This window comes from Gracilinanus agilis, chromosome 6 (genome assembly GCF_016433145.1).
Source record: "Gracilinanus agilis isolate LMUSP501 chromosome 6, AgileGrace, whole genome shotgun sequence".
Taxonomy (NCBI): Eukaryota; Metazoa; Chordata; class Mammalia; order Didelphimorphia; family Didelphidae; genus Gracilinanus; species Gracilinanus agilis.
In genome coordinates this window covers 38,392,231-38,413,368 of record NC_058135.1, presented here as the reverse complement: position 1 = coordinate 38,413,368, position 21,138 = coordinate 38,392,231, and positions in this window count along the sequence as shown.

The window sequence follows — 21,138 nt, the reverse complement described above, 5'->3', positions numbered from 1 at the left end:
TCATTTGGAAGAACAAAAGATCAAGAATATCAAGGGAAATAATGAAAAAATGTGAAGGATGAGAGCCTAGCAGTACCAGATCTTAAAGTGTACTATAAAGCAGTGGACATCAAAACAGTCATGGTACTGACTTAGAGATAGAAGGGAGGATCAATGAAATAGACTTGGGGAAAATGTCCTCAGCAAGATAGTATACAATAAACCCAAAGATCCCAGCTTTTGGGACAAGAACCCACTATTTGACAGTATGGGAGAGATTAGGTTTAGATCAACATCTCACACCCTATACCTAGATAAATTCAGAATGGGTAAATGACTTAAATATAAAGAAGGAAACTATAAGCAAATTAGGTGAATATAGAAGAGTATACCTGTCAGGTCTTTGGGAAAGGAAAGAATTTAAGACCAAGGAAGATATGGAGAATATTACAAAATATAAAATGAATAATTTTGATTTCATTAAATTAAAAAGGTTTTGTACAAACAAAATCAATGCAACCAAAATAAGAAGGGAAGCAACAAATTAGGGAAAAATATTTATAACAAAAACCTCTGACAAAGGTGTAATTTCTTAAATTTATAAGGAGCTAAATCAATTGTACAAAAAAATCAAGCCATTCCCCAATTGATAAATGGGCGAGGGACATGAATAGGCAATTTTCAGATAAAGAAATCAAAACTATCAATAAGGACATGAAAAAAAGTGTTCTAAATTTTCTATAGAGAAATGCAATTCAAAACAACTCTGAGGTACCACCTCACACCTAGCAAATTGACTAATATGACAGCAGAGGAAAGTAATAAATGTTGGTAGGGACGTGGCAAAATTGGGATATTAATGCATTGCTGGTGGAGTTGTGAATTGATCCAACCATTCTGAAAGGCAATTTAGAGTTATTCCCAGAGCTTTAAAAGACTGCCTACCCTTTGACTCAGCCCTACAACTGCTGGTATTATACTCCAAAGAAATAATAGGGAAAAATACTTGTACAAAAATATTCATAGCCACACTCTGTGGTATCAAAAACTTGGAAAATTTGAGGAGATGCCCTTTGATTGGGGAATGGCTGAACAAACTATTGGTGATGGAATACTATTGTGATAAAAGGAATAATGAACTGGATGAATTCCATGTGAACTGGAACGACTTCCAGAAATTGATGCAGAGTGAAAGGAGCAGAACCAGGAGAATGCTGTACACAGAGACAGATACACTGTGGCACAATTGAATGTAATGGATTTCTCTGCAAGCAGCAATGCAATGATCCAGGACAGTTCTGAAGGACTTATGAGAAAGAACACTATCCACATCCAGAGAAAGAACTATGGGAGTAGAAACACAAAAGAAAAACATTTGCTTGATCACATGATTTGATGGGGATATGATTGGGAATGTAGACTCTAAATGATCACTCTATTGCAAATATTAATTATATGGAAATAGGTCTTGATCAATGATACATGTAAAACCCAGTTGAATTGCTCTTTGGCTACAGGAGTGGAGAGGGAAGAGAGGAGAGGGAAAGAATATGAATCATGTAGCCTTGGCAAAATCTTAAAAATTAATTAATTAAGTGAATTAAAAATAAATTAATTTGAAAATAAAATTACAGCCTTGCTAATGATGTGTCCACTCTTTCTTTTTTCTTCTCCATTCAATTTTTCTTTTTAAAACCCTTACCTTCTGTCTTAAAGTAAAAACTGAGTATTAATGTAAGGAAGAAGAGCGATAAGGACTAGGCAATTGGGATGAAGTGACTTGCCCAAGGTCACACATTTATGAAGTGTCTGAGGCCAGATTTAAAACTAGGACCTCCCATCTCTAAGCTTGGCTCTCTATCCACTATACCACCTAATTGCCAAAATATTTCACTGATGATCTCAGTTGTTCCCATTATCTCAATTATCATCTCCATGCCAATTATATTCACATCTAGCCTTCACTCCTCTCTTGACTTCCATTCCAATATCTCCAACTGCCTATTGAACATCTCACACTGTAAGAAGTTCTGTACACTTCTTAAACTCAACATATCCAAAACTTAACTAATGATTTCCCTCCCTTCCTCAAAACTTTACTCTCTTCCTATTTTTTCTGTTACTTTAAAAATTGCTACCATCTTTCCTGTCATTTCATCTCACAATGTGTATATATATGGTATCCTTGAATTTTCACTTCCTTTCTCACCCTTTCCCAATGTCCAATCAATTGTCAAGCTGTGCAAAATTTTTCACCATAATATCTCTTATACACACATCCTTCATTCTTTTAACATTGCTACCACTCCGGTGCAAACACTCTTTGTCTCACACATAGACTGTTGCAAATAGCCTTGTAGCTGATCTCTGTGGCTCATATATTTATCCTCTGCTCAGCTATCAAAGAGATCTTTCTAAGTGTAGGCATGGCCATGTCACTGCTGTTGACCAATTGTTCTTCAGTCATTTCCAACTCCTTATGACCCAATGGACTTTTGAGTAGCGTTTTCTTAGCAAAGATTCTGGAATGGTTGCCCATTTCCTTCTCTAGTGTGACCCTGTTTTAGAGATGAAGTATTTGGGGCAAATAGGGGTTAAGTGACTTGCTTAGGGTCACACAGCTAGTAAGTATCAGATCCTGTAAATAAACAGATTTTCCTGACTCCAAAGTCAGTGCTGTATCCCCCTTACCACCTAGCTGCTCCTTATAATCCAAGACTCCCTGTCCTTTTGGAAATATCTGGGTAATTTAAGACAGAAAGCCTCTGTTGTCTGCATAGCCAAGTTGTAACTTCTTTTTCATCCCCTCATAAAGAATGATTTCTCTTACTAGCTCAGTTTCTATTAGCAGTTGTGTCTATGAGAAAAAGGGAAGTGGACATTATCATGGTCCAAAACTGGTATTTTTTCAGTTGTTTTTTTTACTTTTGTTTGGTGCTTCATGACTGCATTTGGGGTTTTCTTTGTAAGGAAAATGGAATGGTTTGCCATTTCCTTCTCTAGCTAATTTTATGGATGAGGAAATAAACAAGGTTAAATGACTTACTCAGGGGCACATAGCTAATAAGTGCCTGAAGCCAGATTTGAACTCAGGAAAATGAGTCAGCTCCAGGCCCAGCATTCAACCTATTGTGCCACATAGCTGCCTTAAAATTGATATTACTATATTCCAAAATTTGGTTGTAAGTTCAAATTTTTTCTTTAATAATTCAATAATGTTTCTATATCTGCCACATAATTTTTTACAAAATTCTTTTTTTAACCATTTATTAATATTCATTTTAACATGGTTACATGATTCCTTTTTGTCCCTATTTGTTTTTCTCCACATATCAATTAAATCTAATTTTTCTAGGACTTCATTCACCTCTCTTACCTCTTTCTTATTTTTTTTTTCGGTTTGATTTATCTAGATCTGATAGAGGAATATTTAGATCTCCCACTAGTATGGTTTTACTATCTATTTCCTTCTTGAGCTCTGCCAGTTTCTCCTTTATAAATTTGGATGCTATGCCACTTGATTCATACATATTGAGCAATGTTATTTCCTCATTGTCTATACTGCCTTTAATCAGGATGTAATGACCTTCCCTGTCTTTTTTAACCATATCTATTTTTACTTTGGCTTTGTCAGAAATCATAATAGCCACTCCTGCCTTCTTTTCCTCATTTGACGCCCAAAAGATTTTGCTCAAGCCCTGAACCTTAAACTTGTGTATGTCCACCTGCCTCATATGTGTTTCTTGTAGACAACATATGGTAGGATTTTGGTTTCTAATCCACTCTGCTATTTGCTTCCATTTTATGAGCAAGTTCATCCCATTCACATTCAGAGTTATAGTTATCAGTTGTGCATTCACTGACATTTTTTTATCCTCCCCTAATTCTACCCCTTCTTCTTACACTATTTCCTTTTAAACCAGTGGTTTGCTTTAAGCCAGCATCCCTTATCCTCTCCCTTGATTAACTTCCCTTTCTACCCCCTCCCTTATTATTCCCCTCTTTTTATTTTTAAAGACCTAATGAATTCCCTCCCCCTTCTTCTTCCCTCCCTTTTTTTGACCTCCCCACTCCCCTGCTCCCCTTGGTTTATTCCTTCTGACTTTCTCAGTAGGGTTAGAGTTCTATATCCCAATGGATAATGTAGCTACTCTTCCCTCTCAGGGTTAATTACACTGAGGGTAAGGTTTAAATATTACCTCTTAATGCTCTCTTCCTCTCCTCCTTATAATAGTATTTGTCCCCTCCCCTTCCCATGCCCTCTTTGTGTGTAATAGAATGTCCTATTTTTCTTATTCATTCAAGTTTCCCTTGATGTCCCCTACTTTTCACCCCCCTCTTTCCCACCCCCCATATCATCTTAGACCATTTAGTATTCCAACTTCTCCCTATGAATTATTCTTCTGATTACTATAATAGTGAATAGAGTTCACTACAGAGAATTATACATAGCATTTCTCCACATAGGAATACAGATAATTAGATCTTATTGAAACCCTTAAAAAGGCAAATTTAAAAATTATGAGTTTTCTTTCTTTCCCCTCTGTTTCTTATTTACCTTTTCATGTTTCTCTTGATTTTTGTGGTTGGATATCAAACTTTCCATTTAGTCCTGGTCTTTTCTGTGCAAATACTTGGAAATCCTCAATTTTCTTGAATGCCCATACTTTCCCCTGGAAGTATATAGTCAGTTTTGATGGGTAGGTGATCCTTGGTTGTAGACCCAGTTCTCTTGCCTTTGTGAATATCATATTCCAAGCCTTGCACTCTTGTAGTGTGGAGGTTGCCAGATCCTATGTGATCCTGATTGGTGCTCCTTGATTTTTGAATTGTCTCTTTCTGGCTTATTGTAAGATTTTTTCTTTTACTTGGAAGCTCTTGAATTTGGCTAATATATTCCTGGGTGTTGTCTTTTCTGGATCTAGTGTAGAGGGTGATCTATGGATCCTTTCAATGTCTATATTGCCCTCTTGTTGTAGAACTTCAGGACAATTTTGTTGAATAATTTCTTTTAGTATGGAGTCCAAATTTCTATTAATTTCTGCTTTTTCAGGAAGACCAATGATTCTTGGGTTGTCTCTTCTAGACCGGTTTTTTTGGTCTGTCAGTTTCTCATTGAGATATTTCATGTTTCCTTCTATTTTATCAGTCTTTTGACTTTGCTTTATTTGTTCTTGCTGTCTTGAGAGATCATTAGCTTCTAATTGCTCAATTCTAGCGTTTAGGGACTGGTTTTTGGCTATAATCTTTTGGTTTTCCTTTTCAATCTGGTAATTTCTGGTGTTCAATTTGCTTATCAGTTCATTTGATTTCTGAGCCTCACTTTCCAATTGCAAAATTCTGCCTTTTAAACTGTTATTTTCTTGCCTGATTTCCTTTTGAGCTATTTCCCATTTATCTAGCCAAATCTTTTCCAACTTTCTCGTCATCTCAGATTTGAACTCTTCAAGAGCTTGTGACCAGTTTTCATTATTTGCGGAAGGTTCAGATGTGATTGCTTGTTTGTTCTCCTCTTCTGTTTGCTCTGTTGTCTGGATTTTCTCTGTGTAAAAGTTGTCGAGTGTTAAAGATTTCTTCTTCTTGTTCTTAATCTTTCTCTTCTGGGCTTTCTGATTCTGGGTTGCCATTTTTAGCCCAGCACCTTCTCAGCTTTATCCTCATGCTCAGGGTCTGTCTGTGCTCTTTAGGCTCCTGAGGTCTCAGGTCTGGTTGTTCTCAAGGTCAAGCCTCCTGGTGGTTCCCCTTGCTTGATCCTCTGCCTGAGGCTCCTTTACAAGTCTCAGGGCGCTGCTTCCACAGTCGTATACTCGTCTGCACTGGTTCCCCACTGAAGGTTTCAGAGCCTTAGCTCGCGCCTGCGCCAGCCTCCATGCGTGCCTGCGCTCAGTGTCTGCACTCAAAGTCTAGGTGCGTTCTTTAGCCTTTTGGGGTCTTAAACCTTGCTGCTCTCAGGAGCAGGCCCTGGAGCTGCCAATGACTCAATGGGTGCCCGAAACTTGCTCTACTTCTTTTGAGCTGGCTTTGACATTGTAGTGGTGTGTGTGGGGGAGGGGTTGCTCAGCCTGAGATTTAGTGAGAGCTGTTTCACCCCTTTATAGCATGGAAATGCCTCGATTCCACGTACCTTCCACGCTGTGCCCTGTTGTGGGGTCCCTCCATTCTTCTGGATTTGTTTTTATGTCCCCTTGAGGAGTCCTGTATGTTTCAGTTAGGAGAGGTTAAGCCACTGCTTTTTACTCTGCCACCATCTTAACTCAGAAACCTCCACCATATATTTAAGTCAAATAATATTTGGGAAGCTATGAGAAAGAGAGCAGCATATATGACAAGTCTTTTCCCCTTTTTAAAAATATGCAGTTGATTTTATTCAAATGACTATATACCTAATTATGAATCTGTTCTCTTAATGTTTTCAGGATGAGAAAGCTATCTTTTTTTTTGACAGTATCTACTTTTACCAAGGTTTAGACCCCATGACTAGTTTTTTCCTTATGAAACAAGGAAGCTGTCCTAAAGAATATATTACAAGGGGTTAGGGTTCTTGCTCTTGAGATACAGCTTCCTGGTGGCCTTAGTCTATGTTGACTCAGCTCCTTAATTACCTAAGGGTATAAAACTTCCCTGTTGTAGAGTGTGTGTGTGTGTGTGTGTGTGTGTGTGTGTGTGTGTGTGTGTGTGTATGTGTGTGTTGGAGGTGGAGGAAGAGTTGTGGAGCTTTAAACCTGCCAGATATCCCAAGGATTCTAGAGTTGCCACTCCCTACCTTGCTGGCAGCATCTCTCTAATTGAGGTAAGTGCTGTATCCTTGTCAGGTACCTCTTCTGTGCTATGATTTCCTCGCCTTCATTTACTTACTAACTGTTGAATGACTTATAACAGTTTCATTTTATTCCAGTATTAAACCTAATCTACAAGTCAGGCCCAGTTCATGACAGCCTACTGCTAATCATACTCCTTTTCTTCACCTCTGAATTCATTTGTTCCAGCAAAAAAAAGAACTTTTGGTCCCATGGAGTTCAAAGCAAAACAACAGGGTGACTGTGCTAGTAACCACTCCTCTGTCTAAAGAAAACATGTCTTGTGACAGTCTGGAGGTGGATGTGTGTCCCTATATGACAGAAAGATAAGCACATAAATATCATATGGCATGCCCTAATGAGTGCCTTTTTGTTGGGACTTGGAAAAAGTTTTGATGGAAATGTGAAATGTAGCTCTGGCTCTGGAGAAGCCAGCTGTCCTTATTGTTATGTATTTTCACCTGATACTCCCTACCTAAGTTGACATAAATCTATTATTTTAAGAAGGTATTTTATGTGTACATAGTGGAATACAAAATATCTATAATGATTAATGTAAAATATCTATAATGATTAATATACAAATTGTTACCATTGATGACAATTCTGTTTGTCATAATGATACCACTGAGTTTTGTGAGAAATATCTATAGCCGTGTTCCTGATGATTTGAATGAAAGGAGACCTTACTGTTATCATATTTTAGAATCTAAAAAATGTTGGGTAGGGGAAGAAGACGGTGGATGGGTGTAAATGTTATATTAGACATTAGTTATACCTATTATTTACCAATACTTTAACCATTCCAAGAGTATAATGATCTGATTTGTACAATTTAAATCCCTGATTGGTATATCAGTATCTTTACTGTTGTTATATTGAATCTCTGGGAGCTTGAAGTTCATTCAATGATTGACAGATAAGTCAGTTGGATAGAATGTTCCCAGAGAGGCATGCGAAAGGCAGAAGGGGTCAGTTGAGAACCCTGAGGAGAAGTTCTGGGACTTTTACCTGTCCTGAGGCTAGAGATCGGTGGGGATCCTGGTCTTGGAGTGAGAGAGTGCAAACACCACTCTGCAAGTTCTTCCTGTCCTTGATATACTGTTATCAACCTGTATTTGACCATCACCTCAGTGTCTACTGCCCCTAGATATTAGGAGTTTCATCATCTAGCTATCTAGGCTTCCCAGGGCCCAGGAGGGATCTGGAAAGTGGGCAGGAGACGAAGAAGAGGGTGGAAAGGGTGGGTATATCTCAACTGTTAAGGCTTAAGATCTACAGAAGAAGAAGCTGAAGATTTCCCAGCAGTTTACCTACTCTGGTTTAACTCTGGTCAGGCTGAACCAGAGGGAAGCTAACATTGTTTCCTCATTTGCCTGCAGTTAGGGTTTCATTAGTAACAATTTAAATAGGATCTCCTATTACCCTGATCCTTTACCCTTATCCTTCTTACCATATATATATAAAGTTTAAAGTACCTTCCTAAATCAGTTTCAAAGCTTGTTTTGGGAAGGGAGACAACGCAGTCAGAATATCAACGTTATCCTGGCTGAAGAGCCCAATTAATATATCAATTAACCCCAGGTGGGTCCTGAAGGGATAAACCTCTTTGACCTGAAGGATCCTGCCTAGGCAACTGTTATAAAGGAGAAGTGCCATCTTATCCTCTCTGTACAACATTTCTACTACCTCAAATAGATACTAGTGACCTCCTTTAAGTATAACACTGTCTAGGAGAGGTATTTCTGGCATGAATACAATAGGGAAATCCCATTCACAAGTGTCTAGAAAGAAATCATTAGTTGACATAGTTAGCAAAAGTCATTAAGTTTTCTGTCAGGACCGTAACTGAAATGTCTCCAGGTAAACCTGGGAGTGTTCCACATCATTTCTCCACTAGGCAACCAACCACATGAGAGTAATCTTTCCTTCTAACAAACTGAAACACTCCAATGGAAAAAAAATGCTCCAATATTCAGTATTCTTTGAATGACAAACTATAAGTTACACATGACAAACTGATCATTATTGTTGGCCTGATGGGCTACTCAACTAATCAGGAGTCTTTTCTCAGCTATGGCTTTGAAGTTATGCTTGGAAGTTCTTCGATTGAGAATGCAACCAGGCAGGATTAGAATGAGGAGAACTTTGTATATAGTAACAGCAACAACATTCAAGATCAATTGTGAATGACTTAATTATTAGCAGCAATGTAAGAATCCAGGATAACTCAAAGGGACTCATGATAAAAAGGGCATCATAGAAACATTTCATAGAAGGAACTAACAGAGTCTGAATGCAGATTGAAGCATTCGAGTCTTCACATCTTTTCCTTCATGCTTTCTCTAGTGTAAACAGTATGTGCCTTCTTTTACATTATGAAGAATATGGAAATACATTACCTACCATCTTGGGGAGTTGAGAGGGATGGGAAGGACAAAGAGAATATGGGTTGCAAAATGTCAGAAAATATTTATTGAAAAATATATCAACATTAAACCTGAAAAAGTAAAAAAAGAATGCAAACATTCAAAAAGCATCATTTAAATCTATGGTTCCATTATTGGAATCTAAGATTTGGCCTATGCATCTTTGGGACCATGCTTGTGAAATGGGGTGGCCTACTTTGATGTACAATAGATCAAGAATGCTGTCTTTTCATAAGAAGTCTTTTAAGAAATGTCAGATATTTGGTATGGAATAGAGGATTGGTAATATGTTTGGCTTAAGAACATCTGGTTGCAATGTGTACAAGAGTTTTAGATGAGGCTATTGGATTCTGTGACAGTATATGATAAAATGTATAGTATTAGACAAAGAGAAGAAAGTATTCTCTCTAATAAGTTATAGTTGTATAAGAACAATAAGCATATATTTTTGGAAATCTATTTTGTTATAGCTATTGCTAAGGGATCGGACTTTTTGCTGGTCAAGTGACTAGTAGAATAATATTATTTATATAGGTATAAGATTATACTCTGTTTTTGCTTGTTGGTTTCAATAAAACAACTGACATATAAAGAACATAGCCCAAAAGACTTTCTTCCAGGAAGAAGTCACTAATCTATATGTTAAGGCAATCCAGGGTTCTTTGATGAATGCAAGTAGTGAAAGAACAGTTCACTGGCCATAACAATTTGATACTAACATTAGCATCAAATGAGATATCAAATGAAATATGTACATATATATTTATGTACTCTTCAAAGGTTTTCCCCAGTAGGATACAGAATACATTGCATAGAGCACAAATAGAAAGAAGATAAATTATAGATTATAAAATTGTCCAGTTGCATCAAGGTCCAGGACATTACAGGATTTCATCAATGAGATCCTTTAAATGTTACTTTTAAGTTCTAATTGCCCTTAAATCTAGAAGCCAGATAGCCTTGCTCTTATTAATAGGCTTCTGGTTATTATTCAGGAAATTGAAGAACTGGAGGAATCAAATATATTCAAAGCTGGGTTTTTGTCTCCACCTACTGAATTGCTTTTTGAATCTCAAGCAATATAACCTACCACATATTAAAGGCAATGTCTCAACAGATTATGCCACTTTATATACTATTATAGGCTCTGCAATAATTCTCTTCATATTATTATTTTTCTGTATTTATTGTATTAAAGTAAAATATAAAGACATCCGTATTTAAATCAACTAACTCATTGTGAGGCCAATAGAGAAAAATAGCAGAAAGATGTACAGCAGAAAGCCCCACCACTACTCTTTCACAGAGACTGAAAAAAAGACACATAAACCTCTTTTGACCAGCTCCTATGTGCTAGCCATTGTGTTAGAAATATAAAAAGAGGCATGAGACATTCCCTGCCCTCAAATTGTTCACAGTTTAGTGGGTGAAATAAGAAGCAAGCATACAAGAAAAGTACAAAGTGAATAAAAGAGGGAAGACATTTAAATTAAGAGGGTTTGGGAAAAGTTTCCTGTAGAAGATAGAATTTTAGTAGGAAATTTTAAAAAGTCAGAGAAGTCAGTAGGCAGAACTGAGAAGGGAGAGCATTCTAGGTATTGGGGACAGCCAGAGAAAATGCTTGAAGCTGAGAAGGAAAAGTTTCTTGTTAATGGAACATCAAAGAGATCAGTGTTGCTGGATCAAAGAATACAAGATGGGCAGTAAGTTTTAATAAGATTGGAACGATAGAGAAGGACTAGGTTTAAAGGGGCTTTGAATGCAAAGCAGAGGATTTTGTATTTGATTTTGGGAATAATAGGGAGCCACCACAATAGGTGGTGGGGATAGTATTGTCAGATCTGGACTTTAGGGAAATCACTTTGGTGTTTGAATGGTAGGAGTGGAGAAATACTTGAGGTAGCAGACCCCCCCCCCCCCAAAAGAAGGCAGTGTACCAGAGCAAGAGGAGATATCAACCTCATGATATTTGTTCCTTCATGTAGGATTTAGGAACACATGCCAACAGGAAGTTCTCTCACTCACCACCCAGTTTCAGGTCAAAGATTTTTGGGTTGGGGATACTAATGCATTGCTGGCGGAGATGTGATTTGATCCAACCATTCTGGAAGGCAATGCCCAAAGAACTTTAAAAGATTGTATACCCTTTGATCCAGCTATTCCATTTTGGGTTTGTACCCCAAAGAGAAAAAATGTTTGTACAAAAATATTTATTTATAGCTGTGCTTTTTGTGGTGGCAAAGAATTGGAAAACAAGGGGGTATCCCTTGATTGGGGAATGACTGAACACATTGTGGCATATGATGGTAATGGGGTACTTTTGTACTTTAAGGAATGATGAACTACTTGATTTCTATATGAACAGGAAAGACCTCCATGAACTGAAGTGGAGTGAAATGAGCAAACTGGGTGAATATTGTACAAAATAATTGAAATATTTTGGGACAATCAAATGTAATAGACTGCTACTAATAGTAATTCAATGATCAAGAACGATCCTGTAGAACTTATAAAAAAATGTTATCCATATCTAGAGAAAGAACTATGGAAATAGAAATACAGATGAAAAACATATGATTTATCATTTGGTTATATGGATATATGAGTTGGAGTTGTGGTTTTTTAAAAGATTACTTCTACTACAAATGTGAATAATATGGAAATAAATTTTGAGTAATAAAACATGTATAAACCGGAGGAATTGCTTGTCAGTTCTGGGGGGGGGTAGAAAAGGGGAGGAAAAGAGCATGAGTCATGTAACCATGGAAAAATATTCTTTAAAATGAATAAAATAATGTGAAAAAATTTTAAAAAAGAGATTTTGGGTTGACTGAGGAAGGAACTTGGACCTGAGTGTGGAGTTCCTGGGTAAGTGGTATTGACCCCAGGGGATCGTACTGAGGAAAGATCAAGTTCAGAAACAAACCTTAGCAATATAATTTTGGTCCTAAGAGTGTAACAGAGTTTCTATTACAGTCTTAGACCTTTCTGAAGTCTGTAAGAAATAACTAAGGTATGAATCCTTGAGCAAAGAATATCCTCAAATTCTGTCAGTTGTAATCAGCAGAACCTTCTAGATGGCTGATAGTGGCTGAGAGTACTAGTAGCACTCCATTAGAACTACAACTAAAACTAGGGGAAAGTCCATAGGTGTTTTGCTCTGACCCAAGCATAGGTCTAGAACAGTGAAGGGCAAATTCTGGCCCACGAGCCACATGTGGACCCCTGAAATGTTCTATCCAGAGGCAGACATTATTCCTAATCTGACAAATACAACGAGTAGGATACAATACAATGAAACTTTGAAAGAGTTGCCTTAGAAACAGACTGACAGATGAGCATTTCCTTTCCTTTGGCCCCCTCTTTAAAAAGTTTGCCCATTACTGGACTAGAACCTAAAAACTTACAGGTCCCAAGTCTGAAATGTTCACATGCTCCTGCAACAAAGTAGCAGAGAGGCCTAACTAGCTACAAGATCAGCCCAGACATTCTTGCCAAAATTGTGCAGAGCTCAAATTTAACATAAAGTGTGAATCAAGAAGTAGGCTGGAAAAAATGAGAAAAAAAATAGTCTATCAATTTAAAGAGTCATAATAATGAAAAAGACACTCAAGTAACAATTCCAAAGAAGTAAATAACTAAAAAAATATCTATAAGGGCAGCTGGGTAGCTCAGTGGATTGAGAGTCAGGCCTAGAGACGGGAGGTCCTAGGTTCAAATCCGGCCTCAGACACTTCCCAGCTGTGTGACCCTGGGCAAGTCACTTGACCCCCATTGCCTACCCTTACCACTCTTCCACCTATAAGTCAATACACAGAAGTTAAGGGTTTAAAATTAAAAAAAAAATATCTATAAGCAAAGTCTCAAAAAGGCAGTTTGATGCAAGTCCAACTTGAATTCCTAGAATATATGAAGCAAGAAGTTTTTTTTTGTTTTTGTTTTGTTTTTCAAACAAAATTTATTTTTAAAAACTAATTGCGAGTACTGGAGGAAAAATGGAAAAAGAAATGAGAATGTAAGAGGAAGATTTGGAAAAAAGAATTAACATTTTGGAACAAGGGATACAAAGTCTTGCTTAAGAGGGAAAATGTCATTGAAATAGATTGGATTGAGTAGAAATATGAATTTAGGGTCAGGGTCAAACAACGTGAGATGGCAAGAAATATTGAAACAGTGAATGAAAATATCAAGAGTATACATATTTTCTGCTGTTAAAGGCACTTTCACAAAAATTGGTCATATCCTAAGGCCATGTTGATGAAGGTGTCTCCATCACTCGTGAGGACAATTTTCACATGCCTCGCTTCTCTTCCAGTAGCCCAAAGTGAACACTTCCTCCCTCCCCTGTTTGGGGTAATGCGGAGGCACAGGCAGCTTGGAGGTAGTTTGGGCACACAATCTCTAAAAGGTTCCCCAATGCTGTCTTAAGACAAAAAATTTTCATAAATCCTGCAGAAAATCAGAAATGTTTAGCGCATATTTTATGGACCATGATATAATACACATTTTATTCAATAAAAGATCACCAGAGAAAGAATTAAAATCAGGAAGAAATTAAATGAAACATGAAGGTGAGTATGTAAAAGGACAAATCAATGAAATAATTGAAAATTTTATTAAAGATTATGATAGGAATAGGCCAATATAATAAAACTTTTGGGATTCTATCAAAGTAGTTAAGGGAAACTCCATATTTTTAAACATTTTCACCTATAAAAGAGAAAAAGAGCAGATCATTGAATCGAGAATGCAATTAAAAAAACAAACATACCCTGGGAAACCAACTAAAATATTTTAAAATAGAAATCTTAAAAACTGAAAGCAAAAATCACTATTAAAGCAATAAATAAAAGTAGGAGCTTTAAAACAAATAAAAATAAAAAGATAAAAAGTTGGCTAATCTCATTTTAACCAAACAACTAGTTTCAAAAATGAAAAAGATAAATTCACAACCAAAGCAAAAGAAACAAAAGAATCTATCAGGAAAAATTTTGACAGATTATATACCAATGAAATGACAATCAACTTACAAAAGTGTAAAGTGCTCAGATTAACAACAACAAAGAAATATAAAATTAAATAATCTAATCTCAGGGAAAAAATTTAGCCATAAAAACATGACCAGAAGGATTTACAAGTGAATTCCTTCAAAATCTAAACAATAACCAATGTCAATACATATAACTATTTTTTTAAAAAGGAAAGGAATGAGTAGTACCAAATTCTATTAGAGAAATAGGATCCTGATTTCTAAACTAGGGAAATTCAAAATAAAGAAACTATAGACCAATATACCTTATGAATAGCGATGTGAAATTTTAAAATAAAATTTTCACAAGCAACAAATTAAAAAGTTTATACACTAAGACCAAGTTGGATTTATGTCAGGAAAACAGTGATCGTGCCATTTTAAGAAAATTTGAATTGACCATATTAATGATAAGTACAATTGAAACTAGGTGACAAAATAAATACATGCAGAAAAAACTTCAATGAGAATAATTTATTATTGTAAAAAACTCTATAAGGGGTAGGAAGATAAAAAAAAAGTGTTCCCTAAAATGATATATGTAGCACCTTTCAAAACCCAGCAGGATGGGGAGGGGGCAGCTCGGTAGTCCAGTGGATTTAGAGCCAGGGTTAGATATGGGAGGTCCGAAATTCAAATCTGGCCTCAGACATTTTCTAGTTGTGTGACCCTGGGCAAGTCACTTAACCCCTATTGCCTAACCCTTACCACTCTTCTGCCTTAGAACCAATACACTTGATTAATAATACATTAGCCTCTCTATCCTTCCACAATCCTTCCAATATTAATATAGCTTCATTGTGTCATTTTTGCAATTTGAAAAGTATGAGATAAAACCTCAGGACTGTTTTGATTTGCATTTCACTTAGTAGTAATGATCTGGAATATTTTTTCCCTTGAGGTTGTGAATATTTTGAGTCTCTGGAAAATTATTGATATCCTTTGACCAGTTGGGAATTTGCTATTAGTCTTAAATATATTTATTAATTACTTATGTATCTGATGCAAATATTTTCTCCCATTCAACTGGCTTCCTTCTTATCTTGAATGCATTAATATAATTTATGCAAAAGCTTTTCACTTTTAACATAGTTATAAATTAAATAGGCATTTTATTTCTTACAGATTTCCTTCCCTAAAATATAAGTACAGAGTTTTTCTTTCACATACTCAATAGATTAATAAAGATTTCAGTGGTTGAATGGGATCTTGGACAACCTCTGATGTGGTCTACCTGGCAGTATGGAATCCTACTCCCAAAGTAATTAAATTTAGCCACACTACTACTGGACTTATACCTCTAATGACAACAACAATTTTGAGAAAATGCATGTATATGTGTGTGTATAAATACTCTTTGTTATAGCAACATATTCCATGCCTATTAATTAAAGAATCATTAAACAATTTGTGGAAGCTTTTATGCATTGAAGTGAAATGATGAAAGCAGAATCAGAAGAACAATATACATATTGTAAAGGACAACCATTTTGCAAGACATAAAAACTCTGATCAATGCAATTACCAATCATGACTCCAGAGAGGAAATGATAAAGAATGCTTCCTGTTTCTTGGTGGAAAGGGAGCCAATATATGACCAATACAATACAAATTTTTGTTTCTTTATATTACTTATTTGTGGCAAGGGAAGGTTTTTATTATGATTGGGCAGAGTTTTGTGAGGGTCAGTGATAATGATGCAAAAAAAGAAAATGTGAACCAATAGTATTTATAAGAATTTTAGATTATTAACAACCAAAAATGCTGAAGTGAGATTTTTGTTCAGGATTCAGTTTTCCCAACATTTTCTTCTGTGTTCAGTTGAAAAACTCAGATTGTGGTCTTCTTAAAAATAACAAGGTATGGTTGATTTCTTAATGCCTGCTAAAGTTAGTGTCTCTTTAAGTAATTTGCTCTTACCTTATCTATATTAGTCTCAATAAGTTCTGGTAGGAAAACCATACAGTGAAAGATACATCAGCCATAGTATTTTAATAACTATGGAAATTTTTTTAATTTCCAGTAAGACAGTAAGATATATCTGTGGATATATGGTGACATTTCAGTCACTAATAAAACATGACATGTGATATTTCCTCCTGGTAATAAAAACTAAATGCAGTTGAGTTCTGAAGGTTTACTAGTCCTTATATTCTCCAAGTAAATTGTACAAGTCTTATTAATTTTCTTTTCACACAACAGTCAGAGGTCTCATATTTAGTGGTATCTACTATCATTTTTGGCCAATAAAAATCTGTTTCTTAGCACCTACACATTTCTTTCTTCACCTAAAGGTTCAAAATTCTCATGTTAAAGGGAAAATTATCAACCTATGGTCCTTAAACTTTAACAAAGTAATATATTTTAATACATTTGCTTTCCATTGTAATCTTATGAATTTTATTTTAGGCATTTAAGAATATTATTCTGATGAAGCATCTGTGAGCTTCACAGTCTACAAAAGAAGGTTCCATGAAACACTACTAGAGCTTTCCTGGCTATAATACTATATGCTCTGGGTAACATCAATGGCTTCTAGATACCTTAGTAGAAACAGTGACAAACTTGTATAGTCTTCCATTGCACAACTGCAAGTTTTACTCATTGTCTCAAAAACAGAATACAGTCTGGGGACTTTGAGATTGAGTCCTTTAGTATCATTGACTTGTTTCTTAGTTTCGATTATTTTTCACAGTTTTTCATCAGCCACCTGCTCTCTCCACCAATTATCCACAGACAAATAAGACCTAAAAGGATTGATTTAATGAAATAAGGTTCACATATGCTGTTGGCATGCTGCCTGGTGGAAGTCCCAAACAGTAAGATACATTTCTATTTGATGATGCCCCTGATCCCTGGGTATTGCGAATCATTTTCCCTCAATTCTTTGGTATTACAATAGTCATATAGTCTTTGATCACAGATCATCATCATCCACATTAGTTTTCCCTAGCCTGAAGAGTATGCTAAAATTTAAAATTGGCCATTTCTGTTACTTATCTTTGGAAAACAGTAACTAATAAGGCACAAGTTAAAAATGTGCCAGCAAATCTTTCTCAATTCACATTTGAAATTTAGTTTTAGGTACAGTTTGATATTTTTTAGTAATAGCCCACTTCAGAGCTATGAATTTCAGTTTATGTACAAGATAGCAACTATTACTATCACTAAGTCCTCTGCTGAAAAACTTACAATTTCACTCTTAGACCTTCCAACTTGGTCACTGAATGCAGAGTCAAAGACCTCTGGATTTGCATAGGTCCAAACTAGTGCATGCATGAGACAATTGATTAAATCTTTTAAAATGTCTTCCATTTGTGGCCTAATGATATCCAAATGACTTCAAGGGATTTGGAGGAGAAAGATCATTTTAATAATGTCATTTAAAAAAATTTCTCTGGGCCTCTTCTAAAATTAGTACTCTAGCATTCATTTTTATTCCCCAAATTTAAAAATATGTATTCTATTCTTATTCTTTTAAGGAAAAATGATAAAATTATATTTAGCAAATGAATGATTTATTATTATTATTGCTCATTATTACATAGGAAATCTATATAGTAATTACAATTAAATAAAACATATATATATGTTAAATATAATTAACATAAGCTAAATAAGCAAGTTGTCATTAATAAATAGCAGCACTTTTAAACATGACATTTACAATTCTATAAGAACATATATTTAATATAATCTAATAAGCTAGAGAAACTTTCCCCCACATACAATGATTCATATCTCCATAGAGATCATAAGCCTCATATTTAGGTCTAAATAAATATTAAAGGTACTGGACATATAATTTATCAATAAAGTAGCCAATAATAGCACAAACACACAAGTTATTGTTTACAATGTTTCATCTATGAAAAAAGGTCATAGTCACAGTAATATTTGTTCATCACTACAACTCAGTCATTTCTCACTTCTGTAACGGTCACATCATTTGATCATTTTGAGATACCAGGTAGAGTCTCTTCTACTGAACTTTCCCTATTCATAATTTAATTATTAAAGTAATTCTTTAGAGAAAGTTTTTTTTAATTCTCTTTCTCTATATTTCATGTAATCTCTAGCTGTGATAGGAAAGTAGATGGTTTCTCATAAAATGACCATTAAAATACCTTAAGGATTCAGTAGCTTTTGTTGGAATATACATTTTTCTGAGTAGAGCAGAACAGTTGCACAAAAATTGATCATGAATTAAGGCATAACAATTTCACAACCAAATATAGAAAGGCAAAAATAGTAAATGTAACTTTTCAGATCAAGTTGCAATAAAAATAACTCAATAAAGTGCCATGGAAATATAGATTAGAAATTAATATGAAAGTAAATAATCTAATCCTAAAACATGAGTGTGCAAAGGAAGAAATAATAGAAACAATAATTTCATTAAAGGGAATGACAACTATGAGAAGATATTCTAAAACTGACAGCAGACATCTAAAGCAGTACTTAGTGGAAATTTTATATCTCTAAATGTTTACATCAATAAAATAGAGTAAGAGCAGGTTAATGAATTGAGCATAGAGCTGAATGAAACTAGAAAAAGAAAAAAATCAAAACCTCAATAAACACCAAATTGAAAATCCTAAGAACCAAAGGAGAGTTTAATAAAATATAAAATAGGAAAACCATTGAACTAATAAACAAAACTAGCAGCTGATTTTGTGAGGGAAAAAACTGAAATGGATAAAATATTGGTTAATTTGATTTCAAAAAAGAAAACCAAATTACCAGTATCAAAAATGAAAAGGATGAGTTCACCACCAATGAAATGAAATTAAAACAATTATTAGGGGTTGTTTTACCCAATTATCTGCCAATAAATCTAAAATTCTAATTAAAATGGATGAATACTTATAAAAATATTAATTATTCAGATTGACAGGCAAGGAAATAGAGTACTTAACTCTATCTTAGAAAAAGAAATTGAACAAGCCATCAATCAATAAGAAAAGAATTAATAAACCAATAATCAATAAGAAAAAATCACCAGGACCATATGGCTTCAAAAATGTATTCTACTAGTTCCAGGTTAAGATGGCGGCAGAGTAAGAAGCAGCTCTTAACCTCTCCTGACCGAAACACACAAAACTCCTCAAGGGGACATAAAAACAAGTCCAGACGAACGGAGGAACCCCCACAACAGGGCACAGCGTGGAAGGTACGTGGAATCGAGGCATTTCCATGCTATAAAAGGGTGAAACAGCCCTCACGAAATCGCGGGCTGAGTAACCACCCCCTCCACACACAACACCTGTAGCTCCGAAGCCAGCTAAAAAGAAATAGAGCAAGTTTGGGGCACCCATCGAGTCATTGGCAGCTCTGGGGCCTGTTCCTGAGAGCAGCAAGACTTAGGACCCCATTAAGCCAAAGAACGCAGGCGAAATTTGAGCGTGGGAGCAGGACGCAGGGCGCACAACGCAGGCTGAGCAGAACGCAGGCACTGGTGGAGGCGTGGGTGGAGGCAGACACAGCCAGGAACTAAAGCCTAAGTGGGGAACCAGTATGGACGGGTATATGACTGTGGAAGCAGCGCCCTGAGACTTGTAAAGTAACCTCCAGCAGAGGATCAAGCAAGGGGGTCTACCAGGGGGCTTGACCTTGGAAAAAACCAGAACTCAGACGTCAGGAGCCAATAGATCGCGGACAGACACTGAGCGCGAGGATAAATCTGAGAAGCTGCTGGGGTAATGATGGCTACTCAGCCTCAGGAAGTTCAGAAGAGAAAGAATAACAACAAGAAAAAGAAGTCTTTAACACTCGACAGCTTTTACACAGAGAAAATCCAGACAACTGAGCAAACAGAGGAGGAGAACAAACAAGCATCCGGACCCTCCTCAAATAAGGAAAACTCCTCACAAGCTATGGAAGAGTTCAAAACTGAGATTTTGAGGAAAATGGAAGAGATATGGCAAGAAAATAACTGTTTAAAAGGTAGAATCATGCAATTGGAAAGTGAGGCTCAGAAAGCAAATGAACTGATAAGCAAATTGAACTCCAGAAATGACCAGATTGAAAAGGAATACCAGAAGATTATGGCTGAAAACCAGAAGATTATGGCCGAAAACCAGAAGATTATGGCCGAAAACCGAAAGATTATAGCCGAAAATCAATCCCTAAAGGCTAGAATTGAGCAAGTAGAAACTAATGATCTCTCAAGACAACAAGAACAAATAAAACGAAGCCAAAAGACTGAAAAAATAGAAGGAAACATGAAATATCTCAATGAGAGAGTGACAGACCAAGAAAACCAGTCTAGAAGAGACAATTTGAGAATAATTGATCTTCCAGAAAAAACAGAAATTAATAGAAACCTGGACTCCGTACTAACAGAAATAATTCAGTAAAATTGCCCTGAAGTCCTACAAGAGGGCAACATAGACATTGAAAGGATCCATAGAACACCCACTACATTCGATCAAGAAAGGAAAACACCAAGAAATATCATTGCAAAATTCAAGAGTTTCCAAGCAAAAGAAAAAATCTTATAAGAAGCCAGAAAGAAACAATTCAAATATCAAGGAGCACCAATCAGGATCACACAGGATCTGGCAGCCTCAACGCTAAAAGACCGCAAGGCGTGGAATACAATATTCAGAAAGGCAAGAGAGCTGGGCCTGCAACCACAGATCAACTACCCATCAAAATTGACTATATATTTCCAGGGGAAAGTATGGGCATTCAGCAAAATTGAAGAATTCCAGGTATTTGCACAGAAAAGACCAGGGCTAAATGGAAAGTTTGATATCCAACCACAAAAATCGAGAGAAACCTGAAAAGGTAAATAAGATACAGAGGGGAAAGAAAGAAAACTTATAATTTTTAAATTTGCCTTTTTAAGGGCCTCAGTGAGATCTAATTATCTGTATTCCTATGTAGAGAAATGTTATGT